Source organism: Wasmannia auropunctata, unplaced genomic scaffold (genome assembly GCF_000956235.1).
Source record: "Wasmannia auropunctata unplaced genomic scaffold, wasmannia.A_1.0 LD336092.1, whole genome shotgun sequence".
In the NCBI taxonomy this organism is placed as follows: Eukaryota; Metazoa; Arthropoda; class Insecta; order Hymenoptera; family Formicidae; genus Wasmannia; species Wasmannia auropunctata.
The window spans coordinates 2,499,188-2,512,782 of record NW_012026798.1 but is presented as its reverse complement, the minus strand read 5'-3'; positions in this window follow the sequence as shown (position 1 = coordinate 2,512,782).

Below are 13,595 nucleotides of genomic sequence, written 5' to 3'. Positions count from 1 at the left end.
TTTTCCGCAATTGTTACTAATTGGTGGCAAATACGCTGCGGCAAAATGCAGTACGACGGAAAATGCCCGGTTTAGAGGAAATTAACTGTAATGATATCGCCGCTAATCGCACGGTATGACTACGGCTACGTCGAATACGCTTTCGTGGTCACGAGATCGCGCAACGTTTTAACTCCCTTTTTCGCTGCCCGCGGCTCCGCTTATCTCATTCTCCTCACGATAATTAGCAATCGCCTTCTGATAGTACGTACTTACAAAACCGCCATTTCGCCGGCGTCATAACGATATCACGCTAATTGCGCTTTCGTTTCCACTCCAGCATACCTTCCTACCGTGGTCACGAAATTGCGACTCACTCTTTTGTTAGAATTGAACTCAATCGACCATTAAGAACGTTAGTATTTTATGTTTTGCAGTGTTAAATATTATTTTACTCCTTACCTTCTGTCGAAGTATCTCACAGTTCGACAAAAGTTCAAACTTGTATTATCTACTATTTTCATTATTTCAAGAACATCTATTCGTTTATTACTACAACTCGACATACAGCTCAAGATTTTTTAACTTTTTAATGTTCCGATGAATGCATTTTGCATTTTGATATCAAATTCAAGTGCCAGTCTTGCTCTTATATTAATAGTAAATGGACATATAAATATTAAATGATTACATTTAATTTGGAGCCTAGTGCACTTTGGGGTCGGTGTAAAACCGTGCTGGCAGCAATGTCGGAAAGCTTACGCTGCATACATCGCATGTAACACCTACGTACGTGCTAACATGTGTATTGCGATGGAATTAGGAGTTTCGTCGCCGAGGCTAATTTGCCAAAGGGTGCTAAAGAGCTAACGCGTCCTGCGGTGCTTCTTTCCCGGCTTCCTCGGACTCGATTTCAGGCAGTGCATGGGCGCCTGAGAGAGACGCGTACACATACACACATACAAATTTACACACATGTACCACAAAGGATCTCGGCACGTGATTGCACAGCTATGCGCCGGCAACGAACGGGAACGCATTTTTGCGGAGAAGGGAGGGAGAGAAGAGGGTAGCATCGGACACGGGGCATGTCGACGAGGGGGGCCCCCTCGAAAGGACCCCTCGCGGAGGACGAGCGGCGAGGAGAGACGTCACGAGGACGATGGGAGGAGGGAGGCGCGGGCACGCGGAGGGTATGATTAATACGCGAGCATTATTTTCGGATTTTTTGCCGCGCGATCCGCGAGCGCAAATTGCTTGCAAATAAAGGCGGCGTCGGGCGACTATCGCCGCCGGTAGGACGGCAGCGGCGGCGGCGGCGGCGGCGGCTGTGGTGGCGGCGGGAAGGACGGAAAGGAAGTCACGGAAGGAGGCCGAGAGAGGAGAGCTCTCGTCCCGAGCTTAATTTAATTTAATTATGCCCTCTTTCTTCGCTACCAGCGCGCCCGAAGATAGATGGCGGCCACGGAATCTCGCACGTCTCGCCTCGGCACGTTGCGCCGCGCCGCCCCGTGCAAGCGTAACCGCGATTTCCGCGACATAATTCGATCTCCATCCAAATTAACGCGAATCTCAAATTAACAGCGAAGTCCTTGGGCTTTTCCTTTTGTTTCGTATAAATTCCACGGGTCGAGAAGGGAAACTATATATATTCCTCGGAAACGATTACTTTTGGAAGAAATATAATTTAACAAATTGTAATTTATATTATTTTTTTACCCTTTTTTTCATAATATCTCTAATTACTTCCGACCGATATTTTCTATCGGCGAGTGCCCGTCGATTGAGTTAAAATTTATTTATTTATTTTTTTCATTGTAAGGCAAAAGCAACAATACATCTTCGGATCTTGAATCTGCTTTGTCAAGAAACGTTGCACTGTTCTTGTTGCATAACGCCGTACGATCGCGCGTTGGCGCGTCCGATTCGCGTTTCACCATGTTCGCGGCGGCGGCACGCGATTTAATTCAATCGCGCGGGTTTCCGCGTTGACGGATACGTTTTCGAGCGCCGCCTAGAGCGCGTTGTTACGCGGTTTGGCGCTTAAACGCCGCGCGAATTAAGGCGGACGCGTGATTGATCGCGGTGATAAATCGATCGTCTTGGGCAACATCACCGCCGACATATGTTTATCGCGCGATCTGATGAAAAGCCGCGCGTACGCAATTTAATTTAATCGCGCGCGTTATTTCGCGCCGACCGCCGCGTGCGCACATTTTCGAAACCCACCCAAGTGGCCATCTGCGAGCGGCCGCATTAGACGCGCGAGCGGAGCAAAGAGTGCGATATTTATTCGTAATGCGCATCGCAATTCGTCGTGCCGCGGCATCAGTCATAGTCATCGCGAGCGAGCGTGCGCGCGCTCATAATGAACCGTACGATTAGGATATCCCGTTCATTCGTTCGTTCGTTCGGCGAGCGCGTTCCAGGGGAGTAAGCGCGACTCTCGTGGGGACCGAATAAAAAGATGTCTCACGGAAACAGGGGCGGATTTATTTGTAAACTAATAAAACGGCCAACTGTCGAGAACTTTCATCAAATAATTCTAATAATAATTCGGAAATATTTATTTCAATCTTTGAAAGTTAGAATAATAGCATAAGATTTACTTTGATATAATAAGGCAGGTAACATTATTTTCTAATTTTTTGGAATAAATGTAATGATTTTTTATTGCATTTTAATTAAACGAGAAAATGACTTATCTATATAGGTAAGCAGATCTTTATAGAGGTAAGAGATAAATAGAGATAAGAATAAAGATAGAGTTAAATAATGGCAACTATAACATATCTATTATATAAATGGGTAGAAATATAAAATATTAGATCAGAATATACACGAGACAGAATAAAATAATTTGATGTCATGAGGATGTGTTATTTTGATGTTATAGAAAAATGTCATATGTTCTTCATTACTAAAAAATATAAAAGTGTAAAAAATATTGAACATAATGGATACTCATACTCCGGAAAATTCTAACTTCATGGATGAAATCAAAATACTTCCAATTTCTCGTTTATATCATCTCCTTTATACGCAAGGCCCTAAAGGTCAGCTTCAGACCTTCGAGGTCTGTCGTTATCCGCCCCTGCGCGGAAAGAGGATAATCCTCATTACCGCGAGATATGCGCAGCTTGAGTCCGATTAACGCGACGAGAAAAAGGAGGGCCGCTGGGACCCTGGGCAAGGCAAGAAAGGGCCCCACTGCGGGGACTGACTATATAACAGCCCTACGCCCGCTCGTCGACGCGACCGCTTCTTACGCGTGAAACACCCGCGGTGACGCGTCGCGCGCTCGCGCACACGGCTCTTTCTAATACGGGGCACAAAAACGTAAGCACTTATAAGAGGCGTCGATTATTCCACGTGATTACCGATTTCCGACCAGTTAACGACTTTTTCGAGTCGCTTACACCGCCGCGCTCCGGACGCTTATTACGAGTCATTACCGCACGTATCCCGGCTTGTTGCCTTTGAATTTCACGCCTCGAATCGGCATCGATCCCCCGCCCGTGTTATTCGTTCGAAATCGAGGTCGAAATGCGCGAGGACTGTAACGAATCTTTGACGTACTACCTCGGCACTCTTATCTTCCCTTCGCCGTCGCGTAATTGTTTCGCAACGTTTTATTAACTGGTCAGACTTTGGTTCTCAAGTCCTTACTCAATGGAGTTTCTGGATTTCCTTAATCGCGCTGCTACCAATGAAAAATATTAGATAATTAGAAAATCCTATTTTTCATCTCTTTTTTTTGTCCAGATAAATGATTGCTGTAAATCTTACGGCGCGCTTGTAATGTTTTTAAGAAAGAAAGCAGAAGAATAGGCCTATGCGGTCGTGCATTTGCTTTAATCGCAATACTTTCCTAGGAAATCAACGTTTTATCCGCAGATATGTTTGTGTCGTATGACGTACTATTTACTCAGACAAAAGATATTGCAAACGTTACGGATGTTAAAACAACATGCAGCTTGCGTGACCATGTTGCTTCTTAAGCATTCCAAGGTGTAAAGTCTTCATCGTTTTCCGATTTCACGCTCAGAATTAACGGCAATTTATTACGAAAATTGCCCGCCGCGCCGTGGTTCGCCGGGAGCCTCTCACTTTTTCCCGTTCGAAAGCACTTTTTCGATAACTCCTTGCACAATTTCTAACAGGCCGAATTAACTTCCATTACCAATACGAAAACAATTGACGCAACGAACGTCTCGCTTCAAACATTTTCTCATGCGATCGGCGCGCATTTTATGCGCCAATTAATTTATAATTACATTGAATTAGGGATCCAGAAACAAAATTCGTTCCCGCGAGTACTTTCGCGCTTTATGACGGTCATTAAACCTTCTTTTTTTTATACTAAACATGCGGTGATGCGGATTAAATTTCCCTAATACGACCACGTCGCGACTCACCGTTCTCGATTTTCGCAACCGGCGTAATAAGGCGGCGCGAGAGAGAAAGAGAAACTCCGAGCCTGTCGTAGAGCGGCAGGAAGAACGGGGCAACCGTTTCCGTGAAGTCGACGAGTGAAATCCGTTCGAGGACGCGTTAGAATCGGCGCGATTAGCATTTTACGGGCTGCGCATATCCCGTGGAAACGTTTTATTGGCGTGTCGTGCGAAGGAGCCATAGCCTTGCGCTGCCGCCGGCAGCGACGATGGTTGCAGGTTGCCCGTGCAACCTGCACTCTCTTCCCTCGTTATTTTCTCATGTACACGGCCTCTGCATATTGCAGCGCGATTTCGCGCTCTCCGCTACTATCGCTCCTAAATTTTCCGCCATTCGACGGGTGTTGCTCAACGTTCGTATATACTCGGCGTCTGTATTGACGTGTTAATCCGGCGAGATCATGTCGCGTAAGTCGTTTAAAACGCAAAGATTAAAAGCCTCGAGTTTCTTTAATCGAGTTTACGTCCTAGCGTTACTTAAACCAAAAACATACCCTTTACGCTTTTTCGCTTTCGAAATCCCGGAATTTAGTTAGATCTAAAAATCGCAATGTAAATTTTATCTTCAAATATGACTTTTGATATTTTACTGATTTCGAGCTTTGATGCACCGGCTTAATCCATCGTACTGTTACATCTGATAAATTGTGTCACCCCTTTGTTATTTATCGCTCTTTTTAACGCTTGCTCGCGTCGAGCAAGAGAGACAATTTAGTGAAACTAATGAAAAATTACGAGAAACGTGATGCAACGCATGCCACGTTGCGTCGCCACGGATATCATTGTGCACGAATCGTGGTAGATTTGCTGGTCGATAGGATTTCTCGTGCATTAACGCGTTACTGCGCTCGATCGCGATAAGTAACAAGCTGTAAACTACCTTTCCCCGACGCGGCGACGCAGGGACCTGCGCGCGCGATTTTGTTGGACGGCACATACGATAATGGTCCGCGTATAGCGGCAGTTACTTAACGTTCATTATAATTAACACGCTCGATGCGTTTAGCTTTCCCAGGAGGAAAGCGAGAATAATGCGAGCTTGTAATCGTCGGCTCGTAGCATTTAGTTTTTATCGCTTCCTCGTGATATTAATCACCGCGAGAAGATTATGAATCCTGACAAACAATCGGCCAAGGAGCTCCTTTAACCTTCGACACGTATATAAATATGTGCCAAATGAGATTCCCATTAAAGCAAACATGGACTTGGGAGTCCGTTGAAAAATAAGTCTCCTTCCTCGATTGTAAATATCCAAATGAGAGATTCCCATCAGAACAAACCAGACTCGGAGTTCACTGAAAAATAAATTTTCTTTCTCGTTAATATATATCGTTGAGTTAACATCCTTTCAAAATTTCCGCAATTTTCGTACTTCCGCAAATGAGCCTTCCCGAAGATTTTCGCTGCGCGAAAGTCGGATCCGCGTATTCTTTTGAGATATTCAGACGGTTCATTAGTAATCTACCGCGATCAATTATATGGGCGCCTTTCTTTCGTGCAAGCAGTCGTGTGAAAATTCGTGTAAATTTTGCGGCGCATACAGTGAACTTCCGGAACGTGACGAGGTCGCTTAAATACCCTTCGCATGGCCCCGTTCCACTTATCCAAATATCTTCGCTTAAATATTCATCGTGCACACGAGGTTTAACGTCCGTGTGCAGCGGAAGCGAACGGTGGCGGCGGCGGCGGCGGCGGCGGCGGTGGTGGCGATGAACGCGGTGAAAGCAAAGCGATTTCGTACCGACGGATTCCGGGTGTCTTTGATGGCGGCCGCGTTCGCGCGCCGCCCCGCAATGCATCGCGTTCCAGAACAATTAACCGATGGCAATTAAGACATCTAAATTAATTCGTTATAAACAAGAGGCCGGGCTGAATGGAGGCCGGTAATTGCCCGGGTTCTCACAACACAGTCCGGGAGGATACGATAATACACACGGCTGCGCGCATGTGCGCGCATCCGCGCGCATCGGCGACGCACCAATACGCGACGAGGTCGCGCCCGTAATAGCGACAATTACTTTATTTTGCCATCCTTCCCGGTTCCCAAACGAACGCGGCCGCCGCCGCCGCTGCGTCTTGAACATCTCCCCTTCCCACCTGCGTTGGTCCGCGGATTAATGAAACGGCGCGTATCTCGGGGCACACGGCGACTTTCTTTTCTCGCCGAGAAAACCGCGCCCGCGTTCTCTCTCTCTCTCTCTCTCTCTCTCCTGTATCTCTCGCCTCTTTTAGGCGCGCGTCAGAGCGTACGGCTGCGCACTTAAGCTCCTTATCTCTTATTATATTCCGCCGCGGATGGAAATTACTATCCCGAAAACAATGTGCCCCGCTTATCCGCGGGTACATCCGTCGTTATTTGCCGTGCAGCGTGTGTGCGGCTCGCGAGCTAGTTTTTCCCCGAATTGCGCCTCTTGGCGTTACCACGGGAAATTCGAGAAACTCGCGTCACGCGCACGAACGCGATTGTGTCGGGCATTGAAAAAAAAATAGCGTGACACAACGGAAGTAATTAAAATCCGGAATAATTCTCATAAAACTGGAAAAGAAAGTTTATAATTGCTTTACGTATATTCTCTCGCTTTTATCAATTCGTATTGTAAACAACACTGTTAAATATTGAGGGAGCAGGATATAAACCAATTCCTTGAGTTAAATAACATTTCATTATTTTCCACTTCCATGTATATATCAAACTGTATTATTTTAATACAAACATGCGATTAAAAACCAATCATATCTAGTCAACCCGCATTTTTAATTTGTGGTTGAATTGTTTATTGTTAGCTTCAAAGTTAGCAACTTCGTTTTAATGTACACTTAGTAAATAAAATTAAATTTGTGTCAAATTTAATATTTAACATTTCTTGAGTTAAACTGTTTAACTCAATTTTTTTCATTGTTTCAGTTAAATTAGCGACATTATTGAGTAGAAGCAGTGGCGACTTGTAGGAATAATTAACATAACTCAAATTGGATATAATTTGACAATATCGATTTAACAGTGAAACGCACGAAATTATGCCTTCCCTAAGAACATATCCATAAAACTATCCAAAACTGTAATAATAGCAATAGTAATAACAACGAATGAATTGACGGTTTGAAATAATTTTAATAATTCTTCAAATAAACCCATCAAAAAATATAATTAAACCTTTTTATAGTATTATAATATAGTATAATATTATAATATTGTACAAGGCGAATACATGCAAAAAATATTTTTATATTATTTGATTAATATATTTCCTATGCTTTTAATATTTATAAACAGCCTGTACATGCAGTTTAAAACATTTTATGTAATGAATCTACCACACACGAAAGCAGCCAACAGTTGCAGCGTTTTGTCGCGCGATAATTACCACCTTTCGTGTCCGATAAATTTCAAATTTTGTCATCTGCACGAACGCTATAATAAGAATAAAATTCTAACAGCAAAATATATAATGGCACAGATAACTTAAAAAATATATAAAATACGACAGAAATTATAATTCTCTATTGATTTACCGATTCACATTCGAGTATTTCCTGTTTCTGGTTTACCGCCAAATTAACAAACCCGTCGAGATCCCCCGTATTGTCACAAGCGTACAGTCTGCAGGACTTTATGTAACAATTTCGTTATTGCGCGGCTCACGGCAGTTTCCTGATGCGATAACGCCGCGCGTCGCGCGCTAATTGTCGTTTTTCACGTCCGTTTCCTCGTTTTAAACTATCCTGCCTATTCGCCGAGCGACATTTTAGCGCTAACTAGTAGTAGTTTAACGATGCACCGGCAGCTTAATTGGCCGTCGGTCGGTTTATCGTTCCAGCCATTGCTTGTTCTCTTTGTTTCGGTGCCGCCGCAGACTACGCGAATTATCACGGATTAATATACTTCGCGAAAAGCGCGTTGAAAGAAATCCGCCATAATCTTATCTTATTTTGTCATTATCCTCGAAATTCATCGTGGTAGTAAATTTACTCGATCGTAAATTATTAACCTACAATTTCAAGTCTAATAAATATAAATCTAATAAATATAAAATACAAATTTACGATAATTTTAATAATTTTTTTTAATTCTTTCAACTGACGCCTAAATCTATTCTATATATTTACGATGATAATAACGCAAATTTGATCCTGTTTAAAAAAATTCTTATGGACTAGTGATGAAATTAATAAGCTATATTTTATTATTTATTTATAATAATCTGTTACAAATATATTTGAAATGACTGTTGTATTTATATTCTATTTAAAACACATATTTAAAACAGAGGTTGAATTGAGTCGAGAAACGTTTAACCGGCGGCGCAAGTTCCATAAGCTTCGCCGTAAAAACGGTCGAATGAAGTAGAGAGAAAAAAAAAGATATATCATGGAAAAAAAGGAAGAAGGTCTCGCGCGACGGTTCGGAGGGGAAGGGCGCGCTCGAAAATTATTCCGATATGAAACTCATCGCGCGGCGTATCGCGTCAAAGGAGCCAATTTAAAAAAGCCCCTTCCAAGATTATCAGCGCCTCGTTGCGGCGGGATTAAAATACAAAAAGAAGAAACGCCGGCAAGGGGGTTGTTGGGTACGTAGGCGCAGGAAGGGCGGGGTGGAGGGAGGAAAGAGAGTGCGCGGGTGCGAAAAGGGGGATGGCAGAAATGCGTGGGATTGGTAAACTTCCCTGTAATTTGTCCCACCGTCGCTTTGAGCCTCTTTTAAGCGACCGTACGGACCTTTCCCGCATTTTTACCTTTCCTCTTTCTCGCCGTATCGCGGCTCGCGAAAGAGAAAGGAAGAGGTCACCGGTAGCGCTCTGAAAATCGATGGGTATATACGAGACGGATTGTGTGGCGAAGGGAAGCTCGTGATTAAAGACGTTTCAGAGCTCGTTGAATATTTCGCGCGGGATCTCCATTAAGAGATCTCGTTGTGAAAAATTTCATTTCGCAATTATTGATAAAATTGATAAAATTTGCATATCGGTAGCCGCTTTGAATAAGTTTTCACGTGTTTTATTTGAAGTTTATTTCAAGTTTATCAAATCTCGCGCAACCTTTGCGAGACTGTGTAACTCCGTGACTGCTATTTCTGTCGCAGCGTTGACGGGGCGCGAGATACGATGATTTTATCTTCCCTGCATGTCGTTTATGTTGATCGCATCAATGATTGACCAAACAGATTTCGTCATCTATTATGCAGTAGTACAAAATGACTAGCGGGTCTATGACAATCGGTTCTATTAGCCTATTTTGGCCTAATTTACTTTAATAAATAAATTTATTTTCATTGATTTCAAAAATCGATCGATCGAAAAATTGGCCAGACGAAAGATGGATACTCGGTGTGCCTGAGACACCCTATATATTCGCGGCGTCATTATCATCGAGGTGGGCGAACGCATCCGACTACCAAATTAACCGCTAATTCGCGTACGCCGAAGTCGCCGACACCTCGAAGGCACGGTTTGAGGATACCGCCGGAATAAATACCGTGCGATAAACGAATTACGAGAGCTATTCATCGACCGCAAAACTCGTTTACGACGCCTTTAGCGCGGAATTCGCGTTTTCGAGCTTGCGAAGTATCTAAGTGGCGCCGAGATGTTGCGCGATAGAGATGTTGCTTTACCAAAATTTGAGATGTGAGAACAGTGATATAGAAAAGCCTGAAGGCTATGATGATTCCTTTTAAAAACCTTTCATCACTAGGGAAGAGAAATAATTTTTGCATAGATAGAATCAATAGTTTCTTTAAAAAATTGCTCAGTGCTCCGAACAATATCGATTTCTTTAGCCTCAGATTTTTGTGTTTGTTAAGACGAAGATTTTTTTATTTTTTGAAAACATCGAGGACGTACCTATAATGTGTATACCGCTTGTATAGCCACTGCTGCTACATTTCGTTTATCCGGTGTACATATCGAAATTCGATCGCCCGGTATCACCTAAGGTTTCACGACCGTTATTTGTAGACCTCATGATCGCCAGATTGCGTTGAGTTTTACACATTCGGTCATGCATAACGTAAGAACGTATAAGAACATAACAATCCGATGACGGCACTTGTCCACGTTACAGACAAGCTCGCCCTTAAAAATCAATTTCGCACAAAAAGAATTCAATATCTCTGTTTGCATTGTATGCGTTATGCATATTACTTTATAGCATACGTCCTTGTGCAACGAGCCGAGCGGTAGGTGCTTACTCACGAACGTACGCTCGTATGCACTTTGCGTGCGTGCATATATGTGCGCGCGCGCGCGCGTGTGTGCATGTGTTGTGCGCCGCGTTATGGATCCCTCCCCGGAGTCGTTAATTAGAGCGGCGACAACCAGAGGTGCGCGGAGCTTAAGTACTCATGCGTCGCTCGAATCGACTTGATTAATTGATCGATGCGAGGTGGATGATCGCGGTCGTGATTAAAGCACGACGAGGATCGCGCGGGGCGAGTCGAAATATTTGCTACCGGTTATAGCCGCGTCGACTCGCCGACGTCCATTATTATGACGCACCTGCGAAATCGAAATCGCGTTCGAAGCGCGTTGATGGATGGACCTTTTCGGCAAAATGGGAGGCGCCCGACCGAAATCCTTCCGAAAAGCCGAACGTAATTGACTTCGCGTCACACACACCGCCGCGGCATTTCTGCACCCGGCGAGAATTACACGTCATATATTATTGTAATTAACAGAATCCTTCCCTTCACGCACGTGCGTGTGTATACGCAGAAGGCGCGCTTTCTTGAAATTATTTCCTGCTTCCGCTTTCACCTTTACCGCCACGGAACTGCGGAACCGCGTAATTAATTTCGTAATAAAGATTCGTATCTCTAAATGCGCTAAGCTAAATTACGTTTCTTTCCACGAAATCCGGTTCTATGCATTCAAATGCAATCGAGTTTGCAGAAAATATTTTCCCTCTCGGTCGCATGGGCAAGAATTAACATCCTTCGTTTCGGAGGAGTCCTCGAGACACTCCCAGAATTATTTTATATCTTTTCGGAAAATAATGAACTCACTCTCTCTCTCTCTCCTTTTAATCGTCGCAACAATAGATTGTCCTTCCGTTGAGCCCCTCGTTCGAAATTCTCATTGAAATAAAATCCACTCTCCTAAATTCGTCAAAGAATGCGCCATTAAAATTGAATGCGGAGTACGACACCCTGTATACACCGCGGTACGTGGCAGCGTTAGACGTTTGATTAATAGCGTCAGCGCTCATTGGTCACGCTACTAATAAAGGAGCGTTCACATGTATTAAAACCTCGCGCCGCCGCGGCCGCCGCCGCTCGAGCGCGCGGCCACGTCCTCCGAGTTGTGGTCGAGGAACGACGCAATATAACGAGGGAATGGCGTGCCTCGCTCATAATTGAGGCGAGCACCTACAATCCAATCGCTCTTAATCATTCAAATTCATCTCGCCTAGCGAACCGCGGCAGCCATTACCGACCACCGCGCGCGCCGACTTTGCGGAAACCGATCTTTACATCCTGCACAAGGTTTGAAAACTCATTGACACGCGAATATAATTTCGATGCGCTCTCGGCATTGTACGGCGATGCCGTAACAATACCTCCGTGAAACAACGCGATGTTTCACGGAAATAGTATTTACGTATGTATCTCACGAAAGACTCTATCTTGAGAGTACGCTTTTACTATTTTTTTTTACTATTGCTTTGATTTCCGCAATTAATGCATTTTAATTAGATTTAGAAATTAATAATTAATGATGTTTTAGGATTATATATGTAATCATGCTGATTGAAGAAACATTGATCAAAGTTACATTAATTTTCACGTTCTTATCGTACGCGCGATATAGCCTCGCGCGAAAGACGGGATTGCGAGGAGGGCAATTAATTCCGATATCCATTTTTTATTAGTAATTAACGGCAAACCGTGGCATGACTCGCATTCGTGGCGCATCGGGCCGATTAATCTTCCTCTCGCGGATTTTCCGCTCGGCATAAAGGCGCGCGCGCGACCGAATCTCCCAAGAAGTGCGCGCGCCCAGGAAAAACGGGCTGCCCCTCGTAAATTAATTTCGCTCCCGCTTTGCCCGTCTCGCGCGCCAGCGCGCGAAGGGAGCGAATCGCGACGAGCGAAAATGGCGGAGATTACGCGAAATTATGTAAATCCGCGGCATTGTAAATGGGGAGCCGTTTTTCGTTTTATTGGGCTGGGCCCCCGGACCCCCTTGTCCCTTCCCCTCCTGCCCCCCTCGCTTTCTCCGCCTCTCCGGCATCCTCCGGTCATATAACTGAGACAAAAGCCCGCCTAACGCCGAAACAAAGGGTGCAGGGGCGAGTAGAGATCTCTTGAGGGCACACATGCAACGAATTTAACTGCTTCCCCAGACATTACTCTTGCTGAATTTCTTTTATTCGCCCGTATTCCCCTAACTGTGTGTCTCTTTCGTTGTCTACCCTCTCCCCTTCTCTCCCCTCTCCCCTCTCTGCGCTCGTTCGTTATAATATACTTATACTGGTCTTTACAAGGGTTATATCAGATTTTAGCTAGAACAAAAACCATGTATTTAGGACGATAACGCGAAGATCTCCGTGGCATTAAAGTTTCAATATTCATTCATCATTTCGCCTCTTCGACAACATGGGACTGTGTGTATACCGTTGCATCTGTTGTAAAAAAGAAAAGAACTGTTGTAATACTTGTAGTTAACAATCGTCCCATTTGTCGAAGCAATTTTTCTTCCCCCGTACACATAATCGCTATTAATAATAAAAAGATTACCCGCGCCGGTCTGACGGAAAATAGGTATTGTCGTCATTTCGCTCGCGATTATATGAATACAGTGCGCTTTATTGCGACGATTTATGAATCGATGGCAAGCTCAAAAGGGCCTGTTATTCAGAGGACATTCATTATTTCCCGCGCAGCAAGTCGAGCCTTTGCAGCGGCTTTTAAAAGGTGACAAAATCCCCTTAGAGCGCGCCGCCTCGAGAGGGTGGGCTAAGTTACAATTAATTAATTAACTCGAACCCCTGTAATTCATGCGGTAAGTCAAACTTAATTAATTACCGTCTCCGGACTCGTGACGGTAAAGAGGAGAGAACGCGGCGGAAGGCTTTTCGTCTTATAAATCGTGATATTTGCGACAGCTCTCGCCCATCGATCGCGAGATGGAAAAAATGCGTGAGTATAAATTATTCTTTCTGCCT